We start from the raw sequence: 18,545 nt of genomic DNA on the forward strand, positions 1-18,545 counted from the left end.
ACCAGTTATTTTTGTGAAAATAAAAAAAAAAAATGTAAAAATTGATAAATTGTGAACAATTTACTGCCTTTGCCTGATTAATATGTAATCCATTAATGTAATCTGATTACAATTATTTTAAAATATAATTTAATCTAATTACAAGTACTTGATTTTTGTAATCCAGATTACATATAATCCATTACAACCTGTAACACCGTAAACCCTAAAAAGACTGTAAAAACAACAATTTAAACAACTTTTCACCTTAAAGAATACACAAATTAATGTAAGTAATTTTAAAAAATATTATAGGCTTCACATTTCTGCCTTTAGAATTGGCCAAGAATTGGCCCCATTCACTTTCATTGTATGCACCTCTGTGTAGTGGCTTGTTTCTGGGTTTCTCTCAGCTTGAGGCCAGAGAGGCCCCGGGACACTGGCCCCCTTGGCCCAGTCCATTATAATAACTTTAATAATAATAACTTAATTTATATAGCATCTTTCAGCAATACAGCACAAAGTGCTTCACAAAATATAAAATCAGAACACACTTGGTAAAACACAAGGTAAAAACTAAAATTTACAAAGTAGTAAAAGCAAGTTTAATCAAATGAGTTTTTAAATGAGACTTAAAAACAGACACCGATTCAGCAGATCTAATCTCCCAGGGAATTATGTTCCATAATTGTGTGGCCTTCACTACAAATGCTCTATCACCTTTAGTTTTGTATCTGGATCTTGGACAGCCAACAGTTCACAACAAAAAGATCTAAGAAGTCTAACTGTTTCATAAGGTACTGTAAGTTCTTAAAAGTTCTGCTAAATAATCTGGCGCCAACCCATGTAATGTTTTATATGTAATTAATAAAATCGTAAAATGAATTGATAACCAATGCAAGGAAGCTAAAACTGGAGTAATATTGTTAAAGGACCTAGTTCGTGTCAAAAGTCTAGCTGCAGCATTTTGCACTGATCGTACTCGTGCCAAAGTGCGTTGATTTAGAGTTGAAAACAGTGCATTACAATAATCTAGGCAAGACAAAATAAAAGCATGAATAAGCTTCTCTGTATCCCTAAAATTTAAAATGTGTCTCACCTTAGAAATGTTTCTTAACTGATAAAAACAAGAATAAACTAACTTCCTGACGTGATATTCAGAATTTAAATTTGTGTCAAAATAGACGCCCATGACCAATTATAACAACCTCTGTTTTATCAGAATTTAACAGAAAATTACATGCCATCCAATTTTTTAATTCTGCTATACACTCTTGAAGAACATTTAAATTAGACAGATCATTGGGATTCAACGACAAGTATAACTGTAGGTCATCTGCATAATTAAAATTTATGTTATATTTTTGAATCACAGAACCAAGAGGTAACATACTGTATATAGAGAAAACAATATTGGCTCTACCAGGGATCCTTGTGAAATACCACAATTTATGGTTGAAGAGGAGGATATCTCACCTCCAACAGATACAACAAATTTCCTATTCAACAAATAGGAAACAAACCAGTCTAAAGCCACTCCAGATATTCCCATCCATCTCTTCAATGTATCAATTAAAAGTAAATGATCAGCTGTATCAAAAGCTGCAGTTAAATCAAGCAACACTAAAATGGAACACTCTCCAGCGTCCTCTGCCATCAATAAGTCATTTGTAACCCTAAGAAGGGCAGTTTCTGTACTGTGATTTTCTCTAAAACCTGACTGAAATTTCTAAAAAATATTGTTATCCTTCACTACCTCCAAAAGTTGATTAGCTACTGCTTTCTCTATTATTTTTTAGACAAAAGGTAATTTTGAGATTGGCCTATAGTTATTAGCAACCAAAGGATCGAACAAGGGCTTCTTGCAGAAGCAGGTGGGACACATTCTGCCACGAGCGAGCAATTTACTATAGACAGCAAAGAAGTGCCTAAAGTCCCAATAACTTCCTTTAAAAGTCTAAAAGGAACAACAACTGTATGACAGCTTGATGGTTTCAACTGATGTACAGTTTTATACATTTTATAAATTATCAGTTTTTGTATTTTTGACTGACTGATTCACTAAAGTAACATAATAATATTCTACCAACTCCATTTCTGAGAAGTAAAACAGCAGCATAAGCAGCATTCAGTGCACAATGTGCATTTATAAGCTTAAAAACAACAATGAAAAAATTATAGTAGATATATAATCATGTTTGTGAACATCATTTGAGTACTTAAGAGTTTAAGCTTAATATGGTTTAATTAAGTAGTATGGTAAAGAAGTACTGCTTCATTAGCGGGGAGCTAATTCCGTGAGAGCACTCATGTTTGTATGTACATTGCTCCATAGAGCAAGCTAGAGAGGCCCTGTTTCCATGGTGCAATGACTCTCACTGTCTGAAAGTCCTTATGGGTTTCACTCCTAGGAAAGATGCTTATTTTATCTTCCTCTGGTCTCCCCTGATATGCCACTCTTATTGTTTCCATGTACTGTGCAGAGTGCCTCTAATGTAAGAATGTACAAGAAATATTAATTTTTGTGGGAGAAAAAGCCATTGAGGGCAGATTTATCTGTGTTAGTGATGCATCTCTTGCCTGAAATAACGTGGGACTACAGTTTAATACCGTTCACATCAGGTAGAAAGTTCTCTTGACTGCACAAACACCTGTTCAACATCATATGCATTTTGTGCTAAATCTGTGGTGAGGTGTATTCTTTACCTTTGTGTATACTATAATTGAGATGTCCTCCTATGGACCATCTGTCCTGTTGTGCTTATGCAGATGGGCCTCATTAACTCATGCCACTAATAATCACTCTCGAAATGAGCCGGTAGATTAGGAGTCATTCGGGGAATAAAGCAGAAGCTCAGAGCAATCTGTGGTTAGTTTTGCCTTCCTCTTCCATTGTTGTCTGTTGGAAATTCACAGTCCCCATACAGTACATATCGGCAGTACAAGTAGATAAGACCAGAAGCATCATGCCCATTCATACTGAAACGCATGCACACAGATATTTGAACAAAGTTGATGTAGAAAGCAACTTATAAAGCTAAATGTATCTTTGATAATTTGTTACATGATTATGGTAGGTACAGAAGTGTCCCAAACTCTGTGGCAGAAATCACGCAAACACGTCTAAATTTTGTCAGTGCAATTGAGTTGCACCTTCTGCATAGATGGTTGGATGGAAGGGTGGGTAGGTCGCTTGATCGGTCAGTTGGTCGGTCCCTCTTGCACACTAAAGACAGACTTTACCGCTTATAAGACATAGGTAAGAAATAATTGACGACGGACTGTTGAATTATTGAATAATAATGCACACCCGAGGTGGTAATGCGGTCACGACACACAGCGGCTTTTCAACCGAAATTGAAATACATTTTGGGTATTATAGACCTTGTTTGATGTTCTTAACCGATTTACTTTAACCAGTGTCTTTGTTTTATATGGTTGTATTGCTGTGGTAGCCTGTACAGTGTGTGAGTGAGACAAGAGCAAAAGAGAGGGAACACAAGGATGCTTTTCAACAGAAATTGAAATAAATTTAGGATATTATAGATGTTGTTTGTCATTCTTATCTGATGTACTTAGCCAGCTTCTTTGTTTTAGTTGGTTATTTTGTTGTGGTTCTTTGAAATAACTGAAATAATTTGGTGAAGTGATATGGAACGTTATGCGGTCAAGACCTGGAACTACTTCATAGCTGTGTGTTTATTGAAAAATAATTGCCTTAGAATTACCTTAGAATGTCTGTCAACCAGTCAGAATTAAGTATTCAACAGACCCGTGGTATAAATGTTTTTAAAAGCTGCCCTCTCAAAAAAGTATGCGCATTACACCCCTGTAGCCTACCATATTTTTTTATGTTTGACTATTTAACTATATACCAATCAGTGTTGTGTTCGTGGTAAGCAAGCCAAACTGTCATGAGCAGGTGGTACAAATATATGACCATGGTTATCAGTGCAAGTGTACTCCTGTGCAGGGGGTTGGTGCTCTGTTCTGTTGGAGCTAGCTTTGCATGTTGGTTTGCTTGCACACAGGGTGTCAGAAAAGCATCAGCCAGGCACAGAGTGCCATGCACTCAGACAGCCTATGCAAATGTTTTTGAATAGGAAAATAAAAACACAAGCTTTCATTCCAGGGCAGCTCTACGTGTAAAGTTTGCCTAAGCCTTTTACTTTTTGACCTATTTTCCTGTCTAACCTTCAGTTTATGTACTAGTGTGTATTTTAGTGGGTACTACTAAATATCACACACTCGTCTCACCAATGTGATGAGAAAATAGAATAACAAAAAAACCTTAAAGATGCACTCAGCAGCTTTTTCCTCATTCAAAAATTTTACACATAAAGGAAATGAATAGTGCTTTTGAAAAACATGTTTAAAATTATGTATACTCGTATGAGATTGAGAAGACTCCAGTCATATCAGTAGTCTAATAAAAGCTGTTGTATTCTACATTTAGGGGGTCACTGACATGTTGAGATCACATGAGCAGCCTAATACAGTACTTGATCTCAGTAAAGGCTGATTTGTACTTCTGCATCGAGCTTACGCCATAGGCACCATGTAGTGGCCAACACGGTAGTCTGCATTTCTAGTTCTGCTTGGGTGTGTCTGTGCCATTCTGTGAGTACACAGTCAAGTTCTAGTATATTGAAAGAAAGTGCCTTAATTTCAGAAATAATTATACAGAAATAAGTATTATACTGTAAGTTCAAAATGACTGCCATATCAGCCAGCTTAACATAAACAAATAATTACGAAGTGCACCTTTAACTAGATAGATATTTAACATAAGCCATCTTGTTTTCTAATATTTAACTCATAGGATGTGTCCGTCTTTGACTATACTAAAGGTAATTTTAAAGTAAAATAAAGATATTTTTCTTATAAATTAATGGTCGCACAATAGTCATTTGGCCGGGATGCAAATATCAACTGAAGCTTCGTTGAGGCTTGTGCAGCAGGAACACACACACACACACACACACACACCCACACACACACACACACACACGTCCAAAGGCATATTTGAATTTTAACAAGCGGCAGAGAAAACACACCTGATTTACGTGCTGTTGGAGGATGGGCGACTGCCTCTGGGAGTCTTGGATGTCATCTGTTAACATATGACCCCAGTGTTTATTTGTCATTGATTTCTCAAAACTTCCATTTAAAAAATAACAAAAACATTGATTGACCGCTTAGAAAAATGTGATTTATTGATTTATAGTGATTTGCTGTGTAATTAAAGTTGGCACAATCTGTATTTTGGAAAAGTTTTGTTATATATCAAACTGGGTTTTCCTCAGACTGATAAGGATACTGAGACATTGGCCTGATAAATGCCTATTTGATACAGACTTTGGACGAGCTCGGGGCTTCTTGTGCATGAAGCTAATGACAGAGTTATTGAGCAGAGTCTACCACACAGCAGTCTGTGTCTGCATAGACTTTGAAGTGTGTATTTGTGTGTGGTGTGTGTGTGTTTTTGAGCCTCAGGATACTGCGTCTGTCTCACCCTACAGATGAATAGGACCTAAGCCCTGTGCAGTCAGCAGCTGCTTCCTTTGAACACGCGGAAACAAAAAGGCTCTAAATCTGCAGTGCCTCTTTCATCTGAGCATTTGATACCTGTCTTCCTCACCTTACCGCCATTGAGTGTAACCCCCTTTGACACTGAGGTGTTCAAAGTATTGCATGTCTTTCATTCTTTAATTCAGTTTGATTTTGCTTTTCTTGTACTGGTATGAATGTGTGCTGGTAGCATTGAAAAGAAAGAAACAAAACAAGATTTTTTTGTTTTTGTTTAAATATCTGAAAAGTTTCTGTGGAAGTTTTAAGAGTAGCAATTTACTCTTTTAAGTCTGAAGATTTGACCTGCATTTTTTCAAATATTTTCTTTCCATTGGAAACCTTGGGTGCTAGAAGTGCTATTCAAATACGCTTTGCATAAATCATATCTCTAAAACTGAACGTATGCCAAATAGTCTTACTCCGTTATTTAAGAGACTGCTTCTTTTTTGTGTCCCTGTACTGGATAGTTCCTCCCCTTTCAGGCAATGACCTGAGACTAAGAGAAGGAATTAGTTCAAAACTAAAAATAGCAAGTAAATAAAAAAGCAAGCTTGTGGAGCTTGTGTGATAACATAAGTGGTACACCCTGGGTGAGCCTGACAGATTCCCCCTTTTTTAGAGCAGGATTCCTTGGCCGCGTGCTTCTGGGGCCCAGCACTGTACCAGGCAAAGGTTTCCACCAAACTATTCTTGCATAACCGCCAATGATAATGCTAGTGCATTCTTCAAACCAGTCATCCTAGACGCCCAACGTGATTTCCCCCTGCTTAACTGCCCGCACATGCAGTATGTCGTCTCACGCAGATAGAGAGGTTAGCTGACCGAGAATATGGGTGTAAAAAGTACAGGAATGTTAGGCCATGTTGGTTTCTATGCATGGATTTTGATGTGTATATTTTTGCAGCACATTTTTAACAGCTAATGATTCAGCCTAGAAAGGCCTCGAGCTTGAAGGGCCACTCCTGAGGTAGGTCACCTGGGGTTAAGATTAAGAACGTTTTAAAAACCTACTTAATTTGGTAATCTTATGCTTCCTTATGTTTCCTGTCATTGTTGCTGCCAGTGGTTTTTGAATCTTCCTTATTGTTACTTTTTGTACATTAATTTCACTGATTTTGTTTTACCAGGACTAAACATTTAAGCTATTTTTATATAAACTATACCTAAACTGCCATGAATGTGAATCTTAAATGATTAAATACCATAAATTAGTTGCCATCTGTGGTACACAATAAAATATCCTTATTTAAAATGTTTTACTATGTTGTAGAGCCTCTCAAATATGAAGTTTTAAACTTAGATGGAGCATTGTACTGTTGCTACCAGCACATTTAACTAATGCAAAATAATATAAGCTACATTTCATTCAAAATGTTTTTAATATTTGATTCTACTGTTTACGGAAATTGATGAAGTAGTTCTGAGCTGTGAAGTGTAATATATTACACCTTCCCTGATATTGAGGCTCTTTTTGTACTTATACAACTAGACTTGTACCAGCTTCTGCTTTCCTTCTAAACAGCCCAGTGATCCATGTTGTGTAGGCCTATAGACTATTTCAAGGGTGTAAACAACAACAGATATTGACCCTGAAGCATTTCTGGTATCATTACTAGATCCTTTAAATAAGGTTCTAAGTTAACATATTTTCTCAAAGAACATCAAACATTTACCTGAAGTGACTTATCCCAGCTTGTTTTTGATACTGAGCTTGTCTACATGGGAGAGGTGATGAAATTGTATCGTAGTTTATATGCTCACAATTATTTCCTCAGCGGAGAGATCGGGAATATTGGATTGCTCCTATTATGATCAATGAAGCCATTCAATGAAACTGTGGACAAGGTAAGGATTACTTTTTTAATTATAAAAATACTTTTCTTGTCTCTTTCTGCAGCTACCATGAGAACATAGCAGCATACTGCAGATATTGTTGACTTTTGTTGATAAATTGCTTACGTTCCTCATTTGTAAGTTGTTTTGGATAAAATCGTCTGCTAAATGACTAAATTAAACTGACTTGCGCAGCTACATTCATTATAATGGGAGCGATCTAGAATCACTTTTAGAGCCTGTAAAGAAATATTTAACTTGCCAGCTAAACTCTACCTCTCAAACTTACAATTAAAACAATTAGTTGGCATAAATTTTGTTCACCTACCAGAGATAAGACATGTTCTGCATTTACATATTTGGCAGTCACTTTTATCCAAAGCAACTTACAGTGCATTACATGTATACATTTTATCAGTTTGTGTGTTCCGTGGGAATTAAACCCTTGATCCTGGCATTGCTAGTGCCATGCTCTACCAACTGAGCTTTAGGAACCCAGCTACAGTTGTTAGTACTGCATGTACAGTTGAAGTCAGAAGTTTACATACACTTTTTTTTTACATACAAACCAATTTTTTAACCACTCCACAGATTTAATAATAGCAAACTTTTGGCAAGTCGTTTAGGACATCTTCTTTGTGCATGACACAAGTAATTCTTCCAACAACTGTTTACATACAGATTGTTTCACTTTTAATTGACTATATCACAATTCCAATGGGTCAGAAGTTTACATACACTACTTAACTGTGCCTTTAAGCAGCTTGGAAAATTCCAGAAAATGATGTCAAGCCTTTAGACAATTAGTCAATTAGCTTCTGATAGGAGGTGTACTGAATCGGAAGTGTACCTGTGAATGTATTTTAAGGCCTTCCTTCAAACTTAGTGCCTCTTTCCTTGACATCATGGGAAAATCAAAAGAAATCAGCCAAGACCTCAGAAAAAAATTTGTGGACCTCCACAAGTCTGGTTCATCCTTGGGGGCAATTTCCAAATGCCTGAAGGTACCACGTTCATCTGTACAAACAATAGTAGGCAAGTATAAACACCATGGGACCACGCAGCCATCACATGGGGACAAAGAGCATACTTTCTGGAGTAATGTCCTCTGGTCTAATGAAACAAAAAATTTAACCGTTTGGCCATAATGACCATTGTTATGTTTGGAGGAAAAAGGGTGAGGCTTGCAAGCCGAAGTACACCTCCCAACCATGAAGCATGGGGTGGCAGCATCATGTTGTGGGGGTGCTTTGCTGCAGGAGGGACTGGTGCATTTCACAAAATAGATGGCATCATGAGGAAGGAAAATTATGTGTATATATTGAAGCAACATCTCAAGACATCAGCCATGAAGTTAAAGCTTGGTCGCAAATGGTTCTTCCAAATGGACAACGACCCCAAGCATACCTCCAAAGTTGTGGGAAAATGGCTTAAGGACAACAAAGTCAAGGTATTGGAGTGGCCATCAAAAAGCCCTGACCTCAATCTGATAGAAAATTTGTGGGCAGAACTGAAAAAGCATGTGCGAGCAAGGAGGCCTACAAACCTGACTCAGTTACACCAGTTCTGTCTGGAGGAATGGGCCAAAATTCCAGCAAATTATTGTGAGAAGCTTGTGGAAGGCTACCCAAAATGTTTGACCCAAGTTAAACAATTTAAAGCAATGCTACCAAATACTAACAAAGTGTATGTAAACTTCTGACCCACTGGGAATGTCATGAAAGAAATAAAAGCTGAAATCATTCTCTCTACAATTATTCTGACATTTCACATTCTTAAAATAAAGTAGTGATCCTAACTGACCTAAGACAGGGAATGTTTTCTATGATTAAATATCAGGAATTGTGAAAAGCTGAGTTTAAATGTAATATTTGGCTAAGGTGTATGTAAACTTCTGACTTCAACTGTATCCAGCCGTCTCACTTAACTGCAGCAGTTCATGCATCCATTTGCGGTTGCTTTTTCTGAGATATAAACACTTTAATATCTGTTAGTTTCAAGCATTCAGAGAGCATCCAGCTGCCAAACAACATGGTCCACATTTTCATAATGATCTTTTATGATAATCGTGTTAACGTTAGTAATGTTAATCGTGTTAAAGTCACAATGAATGAAATGCCTCCCGCTATTGTTTTGAATGAGATTGACAAGTAGTACAAAATGTTCAAGGGACAAATATGTCACTTCCTTAAACCGACGAATAGTCCATAAAATGGTCTATATGTGTTGATGGCACTGATCCCAAATGGCCTTTTTGTCTTTTATCATCAAGGTATCTCTCAAACATGTAGCATACTCTTCCTTTATATTTGGAGATTTCTTTCATTGTATCACCAGTTGGCCACTTCTGCCTTTTGAATTTCAGAAATCATTGTATATTTTTGTTTGGAATACCATAGTCCCTGCAGTCACATCCAGTACCATGGCCATGCCACTATTATTAGATCCGGAAAATAACTTTAGATACTGTCAGATGTAATAAATGTGCTTCTTTGATCTGATCTTTGTAATGTAGATAGGGATGAGAGAATCCATGAAATCAGTGATGTCAAAACAGTGCTTGGGCATGTCTCTTGCATTGTCTGCATACTCTTTGTCCAATGTAGCATCAATTTGCAAGCCAGTACTGCAAAGCCACTTTTCAGAAATATCTTGCAAGGGAAGTTATTTGGGGATGACAAAAGATGCATCATTATGTTGCATATATGCTCTAATATCTACAACTCTTTTTACTGGTTCAATTGAAGCAGTTTATAAGTGGTTCCCTTTGAGATTGCTGTCTGAAAGCTTGAACATTTTGCAGCCTTATTGCTTGGGTCACTTTGGATTATATTTATACTACTTTATACCGTTTATTGTACTGTTGAAAGTGTCCTCATTCACTGCTCTTGTCCATTTAGAGAGCCTGCAAGCACTGCTATAACTATGTCAACAGTAGGCACACCTTGAAAAGTTGGACATGGCAAGGTTGTCAAACACGAATTTACTGTGTTGTCTGATAATTAAAGATTAGACTGGATTGCTTACCAGCTCTATATTAATGCCATTAACAGTATAGTCAACCCATGTGGTTTGGTCCCATAACATTCAGCTTGATGACAGGCCATAAACTAGCATGCAAAATATTCAGACAGTGGTGAATTCTCAGGGCCAGCAAAGCCTTCTCTGCTGGCCAAACATGACGAATAAATAAATATTTGTCATCCTTTCATTCTCAATCAACTTTTTGCCTGTGTATTTTTAATTGCTTTCCACTCTTAATTAATCTACAAACAAATAGAGAAAAACAAAAAGTTTATCCAGTCAGAATTTATTCCTTGATGCTTACAAGCAAAGTGTGACAACTGTTTCACAAATCGCATGCCCGAATCCGAAGCAGCGTGTGAGTCTGTGCTCCACCCCGTCAGGCCTTCAGAATTTCCACAGAATCCCTCAACAGTGCAAATGAATGAGCATCTAATGTCAGACTGTCAGATTCATCAGCCAATCAGATTGATTTATTTGTTCTTGGTGGGTGTGATCTTTAGGATATGTCCCGGTCGAGGCCTTCTAGCTGGCCTTGAGTGATGCAATCACGCTTTAAGTGATATACGTAATTCAAGATGAAAAGCGTAAGCTCAAGCTGTTTGATGGGTCGGCTGTCATCACTGCTGGTATCGCCATTGAGAAAGAGATCCTTATGGATTTTAAAAACACAAGATGCTCTGCATGATCGTGTGATTGTTTAATTTATTAAACAGGAAAGGAGGACTGATTTTCACTTCAAGTAAATTGGTAAGTGCTTTTTGCATTGTTATAGCAACATCAGGAGTTTTCTAAGTGTAAATTAGGCTGCTTGAGCATTCAGTGTTGGATCAAGTTATGAAAAGTAGCGCTGCATTCCATGCAACTCGGAAAGTCGGATTTTACAACTTCCTACTAGGAAAAGTGCAACGGAATGCATCTTGAAGTCAGAATTACAACTTGTTGGCTCGTGCAGAAATTCTCAACTCCGATTTCGCTGAGATGCAGGGGCATGATGTCACACAAACATGTCGACACTCAGGGAGATATACAAAGTAAGTGATAAACATTCACTTTATTAAGTAATATCAATAAATGAGTTTGTTTCCACATTACATGATATTAAAGCTTGTTTAATAAACGCCTGCAGAAACAGGTGTATAAAACATTATAATCTCTTTTGATAATCATACACCTGTAGCTCAAATGCTAGCGCTGCAGCATTGTTTATCAGTTGGGTTGCTAGGAGACATCTCTAATGAGAGTCAAACCCCTGCTAAGCTAACGGGAGCATTGCAGTTTTGTTTCCTTAAACGTCATCTTCTGAATATCGGGGAATGGAATGCATTTATGGTCGGAGATATCAAGTAGGAATATCCCACATCCAACTTGAATGGAATGCAGCATAACCGTGTACCCTGAGGAAATGAAATTTATTGCAAGCAACATTTAAATCACAAATATTATTAGATAGATTTTTCCAGGTATTATAGATCTCCTTGGTAGATTCATATGAAAAATTATGATTTTTGAATGTCTGTTTGGGAGACGTTCATTTCACAAAAAAGTCATGCTGCAGTTAAAATTAGGCTTGCTTGAGCATTAAGTGTCATTTCAAGTTCTGGCTTTTGTGCGTGGATGTGTTTTTAAAATGTCGATTGGTATTACTTGTTAGCTGCGACATAATGTATGATTCCCAAAGGCATAGAGTGTCTTATTCATTGTGAAACTGTGTTTTCTTAATGGCATGAATCACACTGAAGACTTTAAATGCACGGCCCGCCACTGCATTCAGATGATACAATAATTAACCAATAACTCCAATGAGTCTTGTTGGGATCATACTGCATGGCTTAGGAATTGTATTGTTCCCTTTATTTTTGAGCAGGTGTTTTATGAATCAGGTTTCATGTAGGTTTTGTTAAAGCTTGAATTTCTTTATCTTTTGCTTGTGGCTGTAGAGGCTTGTTTTATTGACAGACTGGCCTGCTGGGCTGTATTTGTGTAGCAATAAAAATACCCAGCCCACTGATAGTGCTGTGTTATAAACATCAGCAAATGTGCTGAAGTGTAGCTCTACCGTAGAGACAGTATTTGGAAAATGGTGTCAGATGGTGCTTAAGGTATTGGACTTTGATTCTTCACCATTCATAAATGGTGTCGATAGGCCTGGGCCCCCCAGTGGCCCCCCTAAATTGCAGTGTTAGGCGTTGTATTCTCATTTTCAGTGACCCCACATCATAATAAATATACCAAACAAATTATATTTAAACAAAGCATCAATGCATTATGACTGAATAATAATATTAAGTGGGATAAAAATGATATTTATCAAATATTTGATTATGGTTCGTAAGAGATCATCTAAAAAGTCTGTGCTAAAATGTCACTGGTGTCCATGTGTTCAATGCAACTGCCTTGCATGTTCTGTATTAAACACTTATTAAAAAAACATTTACACATTTTAAAGATTTTAAATTGTTTGCATAACTTCTCAGATGTTTTAGTGCTGTCATTGGTATTTTCAGACGGTCCCTTACAAGCGTTAGTTAATGAAAGCACATCGGAGCATTTTTAGGCATAACTCTCCAGCTACAACAAGCGTTGACCGTTTGAGTTCAGTGTTTTATGTTTGTATGATATAGTCATATATTCTTTAACCTAATTATGCTAATGATATCGTTGTAAAATTATCGGCTCCAGAGAGTGCGGGTAGGAGAAACCGAATGTCAAACGAACAACAAGCCAACAACATCTGGAGGTAAGGTAGAAGTTCAGCATTAGTTTTGCATCTTTGGACTTGCCAGATCCAGTTTCAGTTCTACTTATGTGGATTATATGTGCTGGTGTAAATGTAAGTTAAGTTACTTACTTAAGAAATTTCCCACGCTATTATCATTGAAACCCGATCTGGATCTAATTTTTACCTTATTGAATGCACCTGAGCCCAACTCATTAGAGATCACTCTTATTTGGCAAGCATTCATTATAAAATATTTTTTTGTATGTGTATCTGTTGGGTTTTCATTTCTGGAACAACATACAATACACACTTATGTTATTTATAATGAGGTATTTTTTCCACTGTCTTTAATGTTTTGCAGAAAGAAGAGGAATGTAGTGTAACAAGTTTGGCAAAACAAACAATGAAGCGACTTTGATGAAACAGCATACAGGAACAGATGTATAGAAACAGCAGCTAGCATTATACAGGGCCACACCGCACCTGCAATGGCAAATTTATTATGAATACACTTAAAAACATAACATTGAAACCCTTATAAACCACCCCACTAAAGCCCAAATATATGCCTTACCTTCAGTGAGAAAGGCTCTTATACACTAAGCTCACCACATCAACGCACTTCAACCTAATAATATATACAGATTAATATTGGTACTGTTGGGTACAGGTGCAAGAATAAAAAGCAAACGCGCACACCGGGAGAGAGAGAACAAAGCTTCAGAGTTAATCCTGCTGCTTCTCTTGCATTTAGTTTGCAAGTTATATACTAAATAGTTTACAGGGAAGATAACAAACACAATGTCCTCTTTATGAACACCATTAAACAGTCAAATACTTAACACATGGCACACCAATCACAAAAAAGATGCACACGTGTGCTCAATAATGGAGAATTGAGCTTAATATTAGCAACAGCATTCTCTATAAAAGGCGCACACCAAGCGTGCTCAATAAGAAATGTGCATAGACACTGACAGACATAATAATGATAAAAAATTTTTTTTTAAAAAACACACATAAAAGCCATCTTATCGGTCACTTATAATTAGGATGCATGCAATTTTTTAAACTCAGTCATTGAGATACATGCATTTAAACATTCACTTGTTACACTGGACCATTTAAAATGAACTAGTGAATTTAAAAATGTGCTTAAAAATTCTTAAAAGTATCTAAACCATTTACAAGACCTTACATGCTGATTATAGCCTACTGATTAAATTCTAACCTAAAATATTAATGTAGCCTATCATTATTTTTATCCAAGAATTTTACTGCATTAGTCATTCTAAAGAACAGCATGGCAACATGGCTTAAAGTTTGTGGGTAAAACCAGAATGTTTGGGTGTACTGACTAATTGAAACATTTGTCATGAGGCTTGTTTATATATTTTTAAATTAAAATGTTTACTCAAATTTGGTGAATCTTTGTTTGTCTTTAAAAAATTTTTTTGCATTTCTGCAAAAATTAAAACAACAAATTATGTTTTATTTGTGTACAGGGGACATTTAAGGTATTATACAGTTGCCCCCCTACAAGCACACCCAGCCCCATCCTGGTCCCCCAAGTCAAAATGTTCTAGTACCGCCCCTGAGAAGGCGATAAAAAGGGCTGCTTAAGCTGTTTCAATTTCCACCACATAAAATTACTCACAGGGCATTTTGAAAATCTAAGGCGTGCTTTAGCAATGTAGTTTCTAAGGACATTTTAATCAATGTATAAATTAAATTGCCCTTAGACTAATGTCTCACAAAGTCACTGACCTGTGATGTTGAGCACAGCACCTGTTTATCTGCATGAATGTAGATGTTCTGTCAGTGGGTTGTTAATCAGATTCATTATAACAGTCATTACATCTTGCTGTACTTAGTCTACAGGTTTGAAGGAGGCTGAAATAAGTGTCATCGTGAAATTGAGGGAAATCTTAATTTACCATCTGTCTTTAATGAGAATCCATGTGTCAGGAGTTGTTTCTCTCTGATATCATCCAAAGGAAAACTGCATCACCTCTTGGGATTTCCTACCACTGTCACTGAGAACCCGATTAAAGGGGTCATCTTTTGTGATGTCATACTGTTTCTGTTCACAAGGTGCCAGTCAGTTAAATTATAAGGGATGCCTCTAACATTGCCACATACCTTTTTTTCTTGATTTTATAACTATATTCCATTATAGTTCCTTATTTAAGTGTAATCTGTGTTTTCATTTAGCATGCAAGGGGATCTGGGTTCAAAAATCAACCTAACACAATTTGTGTAGGTAAATAATGTCAAATTGCAACTTGACAGCTGGTGCCTTTACGTTTGACATACGGATCACAATTTATGTTTTCCACAGGAAAACATCCTTTTCAGTTTATTGTTTTCAGTAAATGTTCTGTAGACTCGAATTAAATGGTTAGTTCACCCAAAAATGAAAATTCTCTCATTTACTCACCCCCATCCCAGATGCGTATGACTCTTTCATGTGCAGAACACAAATTAAGATTTTTAGAAGAATTTCTCTAGGTCCATACAATGTAAGTGAATGGGTGCCAATATTTTAATCTCCAAAATCCACATAAGGGCAACATTAAAGTACTCCACACAACTCTGGTGGTTAAATCCATATCTTCTGAAGCAATATGATAGGTGTGGGTGAGAAACAGATTAATATTTAAGTCCTTTTTCCTTCACTTTCTCATTCTGTTTTTGGTGATTCTGAGCTGTTTCTCACCCACACCTATCATATCGTGTATGAAGAAATGGATTTCACCATTGGAGTCATATGGATTATTTTTATGCTGCCTTTATGTGGATTTTGGAGCTACAAAATTTTGGCACTCATTCGCTTGCATTGTATGGACCAACAGAGCTGAAATATTCTTCTAAAAGTCTTAATTGGTGTTCTACAGAAGAAAGAAAGTCATACACATCTGGGTTGCCAGGAGGGTGAGTAAATCATGAGAGAATTTTCATTTTTGGGTGAACTATCCCTTTAACTGACCATTTGTTTTTCCATTTTTCTGAAAAGCTGTCTATCTAAGGGCTTCCAAGAGTAATGAAGTGTAAGAGACATTCATCACTTTCATTTAGAAATTGTCTCAGACAACTAATTTTTTACTAAAGTAATGGCCAGCAATATCTTCATATTTATGCACAAAAGTTGTTTTCCTCCTCAGCAATGTTCCATTGAAATCAGCCTTGTATTCAGTAACTTAATATTTCTGTAAGCAAGTTATCTGGCTTCGTTCGATAACACAAGACTGTGCCATGTACATCCAACTTTATCCATGGCAACCTGTCCATAGCGGCTTATGCATGAGTCTGTCTCCCTATGATCAGAGCTCCCTGTGGGCAGACAGTCTCACAAACAGATCTTGCATCATTATCAACCCTTCTGTTGCACCTCCATCTGTACCCAGACAGATTTCACAAGCTCCTTTCATACTGAGGCAAAGCACAAAAATAAATTTAGAATGACATTGATATAAACTTTGTATGAACCCTGAAAATCAATTGATCCCCCGTCATTATATTTCATACATGCTATGATGTTGTCCACAAACTTATCAATAATGTAATGAAGAGCAAACACCCTATTAAAATTATTGTGCCGGCAGGTGTGCAACAGTAGGAGATGCTGTAATGGCTGCTCATAGCATCATATCCTCATAAGCATACATAGCTTAACAATGCAGTGTGTGTATTGCTGTGCTAGCAGATCTGGCTTTTATCAGAAACAATGGGAGAAGAGACCTGTAGGACAACAGTCAGTTTCATTTTCCAAACAAACTCCTTTGCTCTTGTTGTTACCTCATTATGTTAGTTGACATAAAACAGGCCGGGCACAGGTGTGTTTGATGGTCTGTTGAGGGTCATACTGGGGAAGAGAGGCTTTTTGTTGGATGTGTGTGCTGAGTCAATACAGCAATATGGAATGGAGTTTCTTTGAATCTAAATAGAATCATTCTTTATCATGCCATGGCTGAAGTCACTTGCTTAGGCACAATATGATGTGCTGTATTTACCAGTACATTCAGACATTTTAATGGTGTTGTGGTTTGAATGGTAGTTTTGGGTTCATTGAAATACATTTGGAAAAACAATTATGAACTTACTGCTATTATAATCATACAGTTTTTTGTGATCTTGTATTTTTGAATCTCAAGACAAATTCTGCATTATTGAGGCTTTTTCTAATCATTGTCAATATGTTCAAGTTTTTATATAGTTCTGGTTGAACAAACGCTTCACTGGAAAAAAAATCATCATTATAACAACATCTTTGTTTTCATCCATTTAAATTGTCACAATAATTTCTGTCATTTCTACTCAATTTTGTGAGTTTTCAGAGATTTAACTAAATTTTCTTCATCAGTAAAAGGGTCAATGATGTGACGCTCTTATTTATTTATTTATTTATTTATTTATTTATTTTTGTTTGGATCTAAAAAGTTATTCAAAAATTCATTAAAAATGTAATTCACACAAAACAATTACTTGAATTCACCTCTGCTAGTATGAACGTTTTCGGTTTCTGATTCAAAGTCATTTTGGTTTTTTTTTTTTCTGGAGGATAAAATTAAAAAAAATTCTGAGTGGTGTAACCATTGAGAGACAGTATATATAAATAAATAAACAATGTAAATCTCATTAAAAGCTGAACATTTTGAAAAAAGGAAAAGTAGTTTGGATATATATATATATATATAAGCAGTGAAACATTTTTGTTTTAAAATATTATTAATATTTGAAGAACTTTTGTTAAACAAATCATAGTGATGTGGTGTAACGTAACCAACATGCTGGTAACTATTTTATTTTGACAAGAAATCCATAAAACAGAGAGGAACCCTTTTAGTAGTTCATAAATGTGTTACATTTTTAAAATATATTTTGGAACCCGAAGAAAACTTAATACAGTATGTGACTTTAAAAAATGAAGATATTTGTGAAAAAAATTTTTTACCTTGAAAATATGTTTGAAAACATTTTGTTTTAATGAATGATTGAGTTGTGTACACTCATGTGTATTCTGGGTGCAAGCAAAGTACCTTTTACTTGGTTACACAACTAGAGAGTCATTAAGTCATCTCGGACAACCTTTGTCAGTGACCCCAAAAGGGGTGGTTCTAGGATCAGTTGATATTCGAGGCTTAGCCCAGACCTCTGCGGATACACATGGGACCATCCTTTGATGAAGTATTGGAATATAAATACACTTTATAATAAAAGGTTAACTGTTACATCTGTAAGATGTCATTTATACAGTAAATCTATAAATATTACTGAAACTAATACTAAAGGTCACACTGACTTTTGTCTCAGCTTCACATGCGCACGAATATTAGAAATTGCGTGCTTTTAATGTTAAAAAGTCATTTAAAAACACTTTATTGTCTCTTTCAGCTTTCTGTAGTTTGACCATGCT

General features: G+C 36.2%; 1 long non-coding RNA gene across 1 annotated transcript in view; it reads left to right on the forward strand.

Moving 5' to 3' along the window:
• The first annotated feature begins 6,311 nt into the window (after positions 1-6,311).
• The window catches only part of LOC127419016 (uncharacterized), a 55,745-nt gene continuing 43,511 nt past the window's right edge, over positions 6,312-18,545 (forward strand). The window contains exons 1-2 of the long non-coding RNA XR_007893586.1: positions 6,312-6,517; positions 7,326-7,395. This is a non-coding gene — a long non-coding RNA (uncharacterized LOC127419016). The remainder of the gene's footprint in view (positions 6,518-7,325; positions 7,396-18,545) is intronic.

Source organism: Myxocyprinus asiaticus, chromosome 28 (assembly GCF_019703515.2).
Source record: "Myxocyprinus asiaticus isolate MX2 ecotype Aquarium Trade chromosome 28, UBuf_Myxa_2, whole genome shotgun sequence".
Classification (NCBI taxonomy): domain Eukaryota; kingdom Metazoa; phylum Chordata; class Actinopteri; order Cypriniformes; family Catostomidae; genus Myxocyprinus; species Myxocyprinus asiaticus.